The following is a 9,873-nucleotide window of genomic DNA, read 5'->3' as shown; positions in this document are numbered from 1 at the left end:
ATTTAAAATTGGGCAAAACATGAAAAATGAATGAGACAGTATTATATAACATGTTGAATAATAAAATCTGACTACAAACAGCAACTCTGCTACTTCCAATTCTGTGTACTTTGGCAAACAACATGTACTATATATGCTATAAACATATATCCTATCTTTTTTTAGTATAAAATTTTTATATTTAGAATTAGCCAGCTGGACTCAGTTTAGAGGATCCCAGTTCTATTGGCAGTGTCCAAAGCATCATAGTCTGGAGCCAGTTGAACATATGCCTTCTTCTCCCCATCAGGCCTGATCAGGGTGTTCACCAGGGTGTTTACCTATGTCAATGTCAGAGCTTCCTCACTCTGTTTGATCTGGTGCTGGTTGGCCTTGACATCCACAATAAACACAAGTGTGCTGTTGTCTTCTGTCTTCTTCAAGGCTGACTCAGTAGTCAGGGGGAACTTGATGGCATAGTGGTCAAGCTTGTTTCTCCTGGGGGTGCTCTTCTAAGGATACTTATGCTGCCTTCAGAGCCATAGTGCCTTAGGCTTCTGGAAGGTGGGTAACATGTGGATCTTCTTCTTTTTGTGGCTGTGGACACCTTTCAGCACTGCTTTCTTTGCCTTCAAAGCCTTTGCCTTGGATTCAATTTTGGGAGGGGCAGGGGCTTCCTTCTTCACCTTGGGCACCATCTTCATCTATCCTTTCTGAACTTAAGTTTTCTTGGTAAAAGGGAGCTAATAATAAACTCTACTTGGGATTGTCGGGAAGATCAATTAAGATAACACATGTGAAGTGCTTAGAATAGTGTTTTGTGCATGGTAAAGGCTCAGTCAATGTTAGCTCTCATGACATTACCTATTAACATAAAGAAACTGTTCAAGGTATTGGCATAATGGTAGGGCAAAATGAAGTGACCTTGAGGACTTTGAGAGAGAAACCACTTGTGTGGTAGTGATATTGGCATGGTCCAGTAAAGGAATGAACAGAGGCATTTCAGAGGAGATAAAGCCAAGCAGAGAACAGAGTAAATCTGAGGCTGCGAATGTGGCCCAATTGGGCACACATTCTCTGTTATTGGGCACAGGAAGACTGGGAAGAAATAATGTTATTAACTTGTGTAGGTCAGAGTGAAACTTTGAAAAGATCTTCCTCTCAGGAATAATCTCTATGACCTTCAGATTAACTTGTTCTCAGAGGCAACTTCATGGCATTTCTTCTGAGGATTTAAATTCCTACACTAGCCTGGCATGTGCTTACACCTTGGCAAAAAAGTAAGGAACTTGGCATGTGCCATTTCCAGTATAGAGACTTGCTGTGGGACAGAGGTTTCCCTAAAACTGCCTGAAATGTGTTTTGCTTTTATAAATGTTTCTGTTAGTTTAAAACAGTTAAAATCCAAGAACCAACATATAACTTGGAAGTGATATAGGAAATCTGAGAATTTTATAGCCAATTCCTATGCTGAATTTCTGAATGAAGTTGTAAGGTATACAAATGTATTTTATTCCACCATAGTATATAATTTAGGCTTGATTGCAAAAGTACATATGGTTATCTTTAAATTCAATGAATGTGTTTCTAGTTCATAGAATGAAATTTTTAGGTTTCACAGATTGGGGGAAAAAGTCACACATCTGGATGGATGATATATAGTTGTGACAAAATTGTTCTTCTCTTTAATCCCTGGAGCGAAGAACATGATTTGTTCCAGCAGGGTTTTTGTGGAGGTTTCGTGTTCTTTTCTTTCTGTTAAAAGTAACTGTGTATTGATTTCCAAGCACATCTTGACATATTCTTTAAGGTCTTATTTTTTCTTTAATTACATAAGGTCACTGGTTTTCAGTAAACTTGAAAAAAAAAAGCCCTTAGGAGTAGAAGACTTCACAATAATGCAATCTTGGATTAGCTGGTAGTAGTTTTCATTTCTAATGTTTATAGCCATATCATTGAGTCACATTTATTTCATTAACTTTTAAATGACTAATTTTCTTACCAGTAGCCAAGACAAAGGCAAAGATACACAGCTGACCGATCAAAGTGAAGAATACATGCTAACTCAACCAGCATCAGTGACTTTACCCATCAACAAGTTATCAGTAGAGGACAATGAAAATAAGAATGTAATCTTTGAAATAATTGACGTTTTGACAGCTGAAAATATTGAAGTAGTGAACCATTTATTGGAAGCTTTTTACTTCCAGAAAAAGTTTGACATTTAAAATAAACATTTTAAGCATATAAAAATTGAAAAGAGCTTTTGGGGAGATTAGAACATGTGGGAAATTGGCTTGAGAAAGGAAGATATAATTTTTGCTGAGAACTATTATGTTCTACTTTTACTTTAGCACATACCTTAGTTTATGCACTCTTAACAATATTTATATGAGCTGGGTGTTATTATTACCTCCATTTTACAGACAAGGAAACAAAGACACTAATGTGCTCAAGGTCATATGTGAGTGATGGTAAATCCATAGTTGCCTGGTTCCAAAGATTATTCTCTTAATCATTAGGATATGTTGGTCACGTTTAATTTCTTTCTAGTAGTTTAAATTTGTCATGGATTGATTTTGCACTGGATAAACTAAATTTGTCAGAGGAATATAGTAAATGATGGTATTAGAATAATAATAATATAATAACATCTGCCACTTAATACACATTTACTGGGTTCCACATAATGTGCTGCATTTTTCTTTTTTCTTTTGCCTACCACATAAGATTTTTTAAAATTTTATTTATTTTACGGAAGAGAGGAAGGGAAGAAGAAAGAGAGGGATAGAAACAATGGTGTGACAGGGGAACCTGGCCTGCAACCCAGGCATGAGCCCTGACTGGAAATTGAACTGGTGACATTTCGGTTTGCAGGCTGGCACTCAATCCACTGAGCCAGACCAGCCAGGGCCCACATAGGGTTTTAAAACACAAAATACTAATTTAAAAGAGCATAAGCACCCCTATGTTCATTGCAATGTTATTTAAAATTGCCAAGATATGGAAGCAGCCCAAGTGTCCATCAGTAGATGAGTGGGTAAAACAACTATGGGGTATTTTTACAATAGAATTCTACTTGGTCATAAAAAAGAAGAAAATGTTACTGTTTGGAACAGAATGATTGGACCTGGAGAACATTATGCCAGGTGAAATAAGATAGTTGGAGAAAGACGAATACCACATGATTTTACCATGGAATCTAACGAACAAACCAAACTAACAAGCAAAACAGAGACACACTCATAGATGGAGAACAGATGACAACTAGTTGTGGGGGATGTTAGGGGTGGAGGGATTGAGCAAAAAGGAAAAAAGACTCATGGGCGTGGTGCATATAAGGGGCCTAAATGGTAATGGGAAAAATATAATAAAGATTAAATTAAAAAGTAAAATAATTTTATTGGGACATAATTCACATAACATACAATTCACACATTTGAAGTATAGAGTTCAATGTATTTTAGTATATTCAAAGATATGTGCAACTATCACCACAGCCTATTTTAGATCATTTTCCACACCTCAAAAGGAAACTCTGTACCCTTACATAGCGGTCATTCCTCTGTGCCCATGGCTTTTGCCCTCAGCCATAAGCAACTATTAATTTCCTTTGTCTCTTTGGAATTCCATGTTCTAAACATTCCATAAGAATAAAATTATATGTACTGGGGTGACACAAGAAAACCTAATTTGTTTTTTAAAAACTGTGTATGTACAGTGATCCCTCACCTATCACGGGAGTTACATTCCAGAGATCCCCACGATAGGTGAAAATCCACGAAGTAGAAGGGTTATATTTATTTTATTTTTTATATATACTTTAGGGCTTTATAAACCCTTCCCACACTCCTATAAACCTTTCCCACTCTCTTATCAACCTTTCCCACACTCTTATAAACATTTCATATGCTCTTAAACACTTTCTACACTTTTAAACCTACGTAATTTTAACAACATACATATAAAATTCTATATGGGTACTCACCAGTGAAGTATACAGTCATCCCTTGCTATATTGTGGTTTACTTATTGCGGCTTCACTGTATTGCAGGCTTTAAAAAACCCACAATACAGTGAAGCCACAATAAGTGAACCACGATATCGTGAGGGATGACTGTATTCTTTTTTGAAAGTTATTTTATTGTTGTTCAAGTACAGTTGTCTGCATGTCTGTGTGTGTATTCTTACATGTTTCAACTTCAGTCACCTTCAAAGTACTCTCCATTTGATGCAATACACTTATCCACACATTTTTTCCACTGCTCAAAACGGTTTTGGAACGCATTGATTTTGATGCCTTTTAGTGGTTCTACCAGTTTTTGTTTCATTTCTTCCACATTGGTAAAAATGATTCCCTTTGAGGACTTTTTGTAGGGCAAGATGGATGAATAGGGAGGGGGAGGCATAGCAGTCATGTCATTTTGGGACAAAAACTGCTGAACACTAGCAAGATGTGGGCAGGTGTGCTCATAAATCATCCATCATGAAATGGGAAAACACCTTGGGTCTTCAAATAATTCACTGAAGCTGAACGCAGCCTCTCACAGCAATGCCAGCTGTGCACTGATACAGATGGTTTCCTAGAACACTCACCTAGTGGGGGAAGCCTGTACTACAAGGGGTCTGTCCTCTAGAAGATAATTCCAAGTTTTATTTTGTTTTTTTTGTCCTCCCTTGTATGTAGCCTTGTGTTTCTGGCTTTCCCCCCTTATCATAGTATCTTCAAAGTACATCCATGTTGTAGTGTGTATCAGTACTTCATTATTCTTGATGGATATGCGATTTTGTTTACACATTCTTCAGCTGATGGTCATTTGGGTTGTTTCCACTTTTGGCTATTATAAATAATGCTGCTGTGAACATCCACATATAAGTTTTTGTGTGGACATATATTTTCATTAGTGTTGGGAATATGCCTAGGAGTGAAATTGCTGGGTTATATGGTAACTCTGTTTTACTTTTTCAGAAGTTGCCAAAATTTTTCAAAGTGGCTGCACTATTGTATATTCCTAATAATGGTGTATGAGGGTTCTGATTTCTTTACATATTCAACACCACATGATTTTCTTATGTTTTGATTCTAGCAATCCTAATGGGTATGGAGTGGTATCTATTTGTGGTTTTCATTTGTATTTCCCTGATGACCAATGATGTCAAACATCTTTAATATGCTTGCCTGCCATTTGTATATCTTCCTGGGAGAAAAGTGTATTAAGGTCTTTTGCCCATTTTAAGTTGGGTTATTTATCTTTTAATCACTGACTTGTAAGAACTCTCTATATATTTTGGATAAAAACACATCAATCAAATATATAATTTGGAAATATTTTCTTCTATTCTGTGAGTTGTGCTGTATTATTTACATGAATTATTTTATTTGATCTTTATAACAGCCCTATGAAATATTATCCTCTGCCCCCACTTTGTTTTTAGAAAGCAGAAATAGACTTAGAGTGGTTAAGTACCTAGCCTAACTCACAAAACCAATATTTATTATTCCAAAATTTGAGCTGAGATAGCTTTTGGAAGTTTAATTAAAGCTCTCCATCCTCTTGCCATGATGCTCATATACGCTATATGCATTTGATGAGAGTGATTGAATTTAAGATTACATTGCCCTGTCTAAGTTTTACTCTTAGACATTCCCATGGATAAACACTGAAAAGAAAAGCACTTTGGCATTACTCCTTAAATTGATTCTCTGGGGACAGTGCTGATTCACAGCAGGAAGGTGTAGTCAGAAAACTGAGGCAGGAGTGGCAAGATTGTGACAGAGTAGACTTATCTTGCACCCCCTACCGGAACCAAGCTGAAAATAAAAATAAAGAGAGGAACATCAACCCAAAATAAACAACTAAAGACTACCTGAAGAGGAGGTACTTCACCAAGGATGGGCAGAAACTGCCTCAAGACTGGTAAACAGGGCAGGGATACAAATGTGGCCAACACGGCTTTTGCGGCAGTGGGCCGATGTGGCTGCACAGCTGTGGGAGCTTCACCTACAGAGGAGTGAAGCCTGGACCTCAGACTGGGCTCCTAAGCACCAAGTGCCAGTGTTGGAACCACCCTCCCACACAGCATCCAGTAGTGAAAGGCCATGGGGTTTTTTTGCCCACTAGAGAAAGACAGAGCCTGCCGGAGACAAAGCCACCACTTTTCTTTTCTTTTCTTTTTTCTTTTCTTTTCTTTTCTTTTCTTTTCTTTTCTTTTCTTTTCTTTTCTTTTCTTTTCTTTTCTTTTCTTTTCTTTTCTTTTCTTTTCTTTTCTTTCCTTTCCTTTCCTTTCCTTTCCTTTCCTTTCCTTTCCTTTCCTTTCCTTTCCTTCTCTTCTCTTTTCTTTTCTTTTCTTTTTTTCTTCCTTTTGTTCTAAGGGGCCAATGCACACTTTTCATGTTCCCAGCCACCCACCTTGGGCTTGGGGCAAAGGGTGGGCAGCACAGTCTGCAATCACAGAAGGAGAGTCTGGAATGGGAGGCTTTGGGGAGAGGTGTGGGGGAATGGAATGGATGCTGGGTTCCTGTTGCTAGGATACAACACAATACCACAGCAGCCATTTTTTCTTGAGAATAGAGAGCTCCCCCAAGGGGAGAAACATTTACCCCACCCTGTGGGAAACTGCTCACCCCAGCCTGTAGAAGCCTTCTAGTTCCATCCTCTGGAATCACACTTGTCGCAAACTCTGGAATGCTGCTTGCTCCATCTTGCATCTTTTTTAAAACATTTTCTATTTTTTTTAATCCCCAACCTGCATCTTATCCCCTGCTGAGGAGATAGCAACATAAGTGGAATCAGGGGAGTTAAAGACTGACTTTAGAGCATGGCCATTCCATACACTTTCCTGAGATCCAGATTGGTGCTTCCTCTTCATAATACAGTGTAGGAACTCCCTACTGGTTTCTGGAAAACCAAAACTTGGGGTTCTGGAGGCCTCAATCACTGTCCTCTCAGAGGCTTTGCCCAGCCGAGTTCAGGGAAATAATTTGGGACAGACATATGTGTGAACACAACCACCATCTTCCCTGAAGTCTGAACATCATCTCCCACAAGAGATCCAGGAGCCCCATCCTTCTGATTCCACCAGGAGCCCTCTCAGAAACATATGATCAGTGGCTAGACTGAAACTAATGGCAGGACCACAGGCCCAGGCAGGTGAAGGCATTTCAGGCAGTGCCTTCAGTCATTACTATACCCACCCCTGCACCCTGTCCTGATAAAAAGCCATACTTATAGAGCACTGAGGCCCATCTTGGACACAGCCAAGCCCAAAGGAAGTAGCCACAAACCATGGATCACTTTTAGCTTTGAACAGGGTGCCTAAAGCTAGACTGGACAGCATCCGACATTGGCTTGCACCAGCTTCAGACAACATCAGAGTTGTATCCAGAGGGAGAACTAGCAGGCAAGCACTCTGCTGTGATGAATTCCACTTGGCTCTTTTTTCATCATTTTAATTATTTTGTCTTTTGCTTAGCTTTATACCATTTTTCTTCAATTTTTCTTATTTTTTCTCTCTTTTTTAAATGTCATATTCTACTCTTCCCTTTTCTTACTCCATTTTGTCTTCTTCCTTCATTGTCCTATTGATTTTATTTATCTTTTTTTTTTTAACTTATTCACTGCAAAGAATGCATCCAGGGACCTCCTTTATTTTTTCCCTTCAACGCTTCCATATCTTTGAGGAAGACTCTCCTTCAGAGTCCTTGTCTCTTCATGGTACTCTCTATGTATGACTCCAGCAAGAAGATAGTTTCATTCACCTGGATCTCACTGCCATCCAACTTGTTGACATTATGTTTTAGAGCCTCTAGCTGCTGGCATTCAGGGGCTGCGATCATCTCTATTTTTTGTAGCTGTGCCTCCTCTGCACCTGTAGCCTGCATAGATGCAATGATGGCTTCTACCCTCTGAGACTTTTCTAGTAGATGCTTGTTTTCTTGGGTTTCAAATTTCCTCCTTTCTATCAAATTGGCTATGCTCTTGTAGCACCTGTGCAGCAACATTTAGGCAGCTGACAGGATGTTCACTGTATATAAATAGAAGGTCCTGGAAGAGGCATGGTCTGGCATTTTGGGAATTTCCTGGAGTGATATGAAATTTTCTGAGAGCATCTTATAAAGTATATCCTTTGCCTCCTTTGCTGTTATCATTGAAAAGTCTTCTACTTGCTTCTGTCCCAGGTGTTTCTTTTGCAAACTAGGTGAAATATTCTGGCATAGTGAGACCCACATCTCTCCTATACAATGGTATCCAGACTGGCCGTGGCTAGGGATCCAAGAGCCTTATGCAGATTGATGATATACATTCCTCCACCACTGTTGCCAGACTTTCCAACAAACTCTAGTGGATCATATGCTGGCATAGTGAGATATTGATCAAGAACTTGCTTAGGGATGTTATAGACAACAGGTAGGGATCTGAAGATCTTATTGGAAGACAATGGCTAGGTGCGGGGGTGCTAGAGGAAGTGGAATCTTACTCATCTGAAGCATGGTCCTCACAATCTTGCTGCTGGTCTGGTCCATCTTTTTGGCAACTGAGCTGACAATGGCTTGGTCTCAGAAGTGCTGGTGCAATCCGTCAAAGTTTTCCTGCCACTAAATTCCATCATCTGGAATGGACTGTTTGTTATCTGTGGTATGTTTTGATCTCTTGGCCTTGGGCTTGCCAGTAGCATCATCTGCAGATGATCTCCTCCTTTTACCTTTCCCTATAAAGCTCAGTTTAGGAACCAGGTACATGTCCTTTTCATTGATGACAAGAGTGGGGGCATGTGGAAGTGGCCTATGGTCTGAATTTTCAATGGCATGCACCAACAGGCAATGCCATACAAAGTGTGTGTCTGCTAGTCGCACAAATGTGCTTGATACCTCAGCATAGTCCATGGTCTTGCCATCCTCCATAGTTTCTGTGAGTCAGTCTGCCACTTTCTTTGTGAGAGCTGACATTGTCATTTTGCCATTCAATAGCAACTCCTCAACAATCAGCTCTCCAGTGTCATTGTACAGTGTTTTGGCAGTATACATGTAATGGGGATATCTGAGCATTCGCAGCACCTGGCTGCACTGGGCTTCATTTTCCACCATACCATATCTGTGCCCTTGATATATTACCAGGTTATGTTGGATGAAGACATGAAGGGCTTTTTTTTCAACCTGATCCAGTGATGTTCCTGTGTCATGGACAATTACTCTTATTGGCTGACTGCCAGTTCTGATTAGGTGGACTCCAATTTTTTCCACGATCTTTCCAAAGTGCTCTTGCAGCAACAAAGAACATAGTTTAATTTCTGCTTGAGTCATCATACTAAGGAATCTCAGAACTCTGGGTCACTGCAGTCTAATGCTGCCAAGTTCCCCACCATGGCTTTGTGCAGCTCCTGCTAGCCACGGAGCAGAGAGGAAGCCCTTGGCCCTCTCTTGCAAGATGGCAAATTTTATTTTTTTCTATTATTTATTCTTTTTTGGTGATTCCCTGTTTCCATTCCTTACTCATATTCTTTCTCCACCCTCTATCCTCTCATAATCATTTTTCTTTCCTTTGATCTTACTGTATTCTTGTTCTTCTTGTAATATTCTATTTCTCTTTTCACTTTTATTATTGTATTCTTTGCTCTTTTATAATTGCTTTTGCTTTTTTCTTGTGTGGGTTTTGTTTCCTGTGGTATTTTGCTTTGTCCTGTCACAATCGGTACAACAGTGTACATGATGTGGTGGGAGTTGAACCTCTCACTAAGCCAACTGGAAGGGAAAACCCACCAACAAACTGGCCAAAAATAATCAAGACCCAAATACAAAGGAGATCCCACATTACAAGGGGTATTACTAGAACATTCAGCTCAGGAGATCAAGAAGGCTACACCACTGAGTCCCACAGCGCTCATACCAGATAAGGC

The 9,873-nt window shown here is 39.4% G+C and overlaps 2 pseudogenes; both read right to left on the bottom strand.

Moving 5' to 3' along the window:
• Positions 1–206: 206 nt before the first annotated feature.
• LOC123819122 lies at positions 207–683 on the bottom strand (annotated as a pseudogene).
• Positions 684–7,672: 6,989 nt separating this feature from the next.
• On the bottom strand, positions 7,673–9,280 carry LOC123819054 (annotated as a pseudogene).
• Positions 9,281–9,873: the final 593 nt, after the last annotated feature.

The sequence above is a fragment of the Phyllostomus hastatus genome, unplaced genomic scaffold, assembly GCF_019186645.2.
Source record: "Phyllostomus hastatus isolate PE091 unplaced genomic scaffold, TTU_PhHast_1.1 phas_contig_30, whole genome shotgun sequence".
In the NCBI taxonomy this organism is placed as follows: Eukaryota; Metazoa; Chordata; class Mammalia; order Chiroptera; family Phyllostomidae; genus Phyllostomus; species Phyllostomus hastatus.
This window is presented reverse-complemented; position numbering and strand designations above follow the sequence as displayed.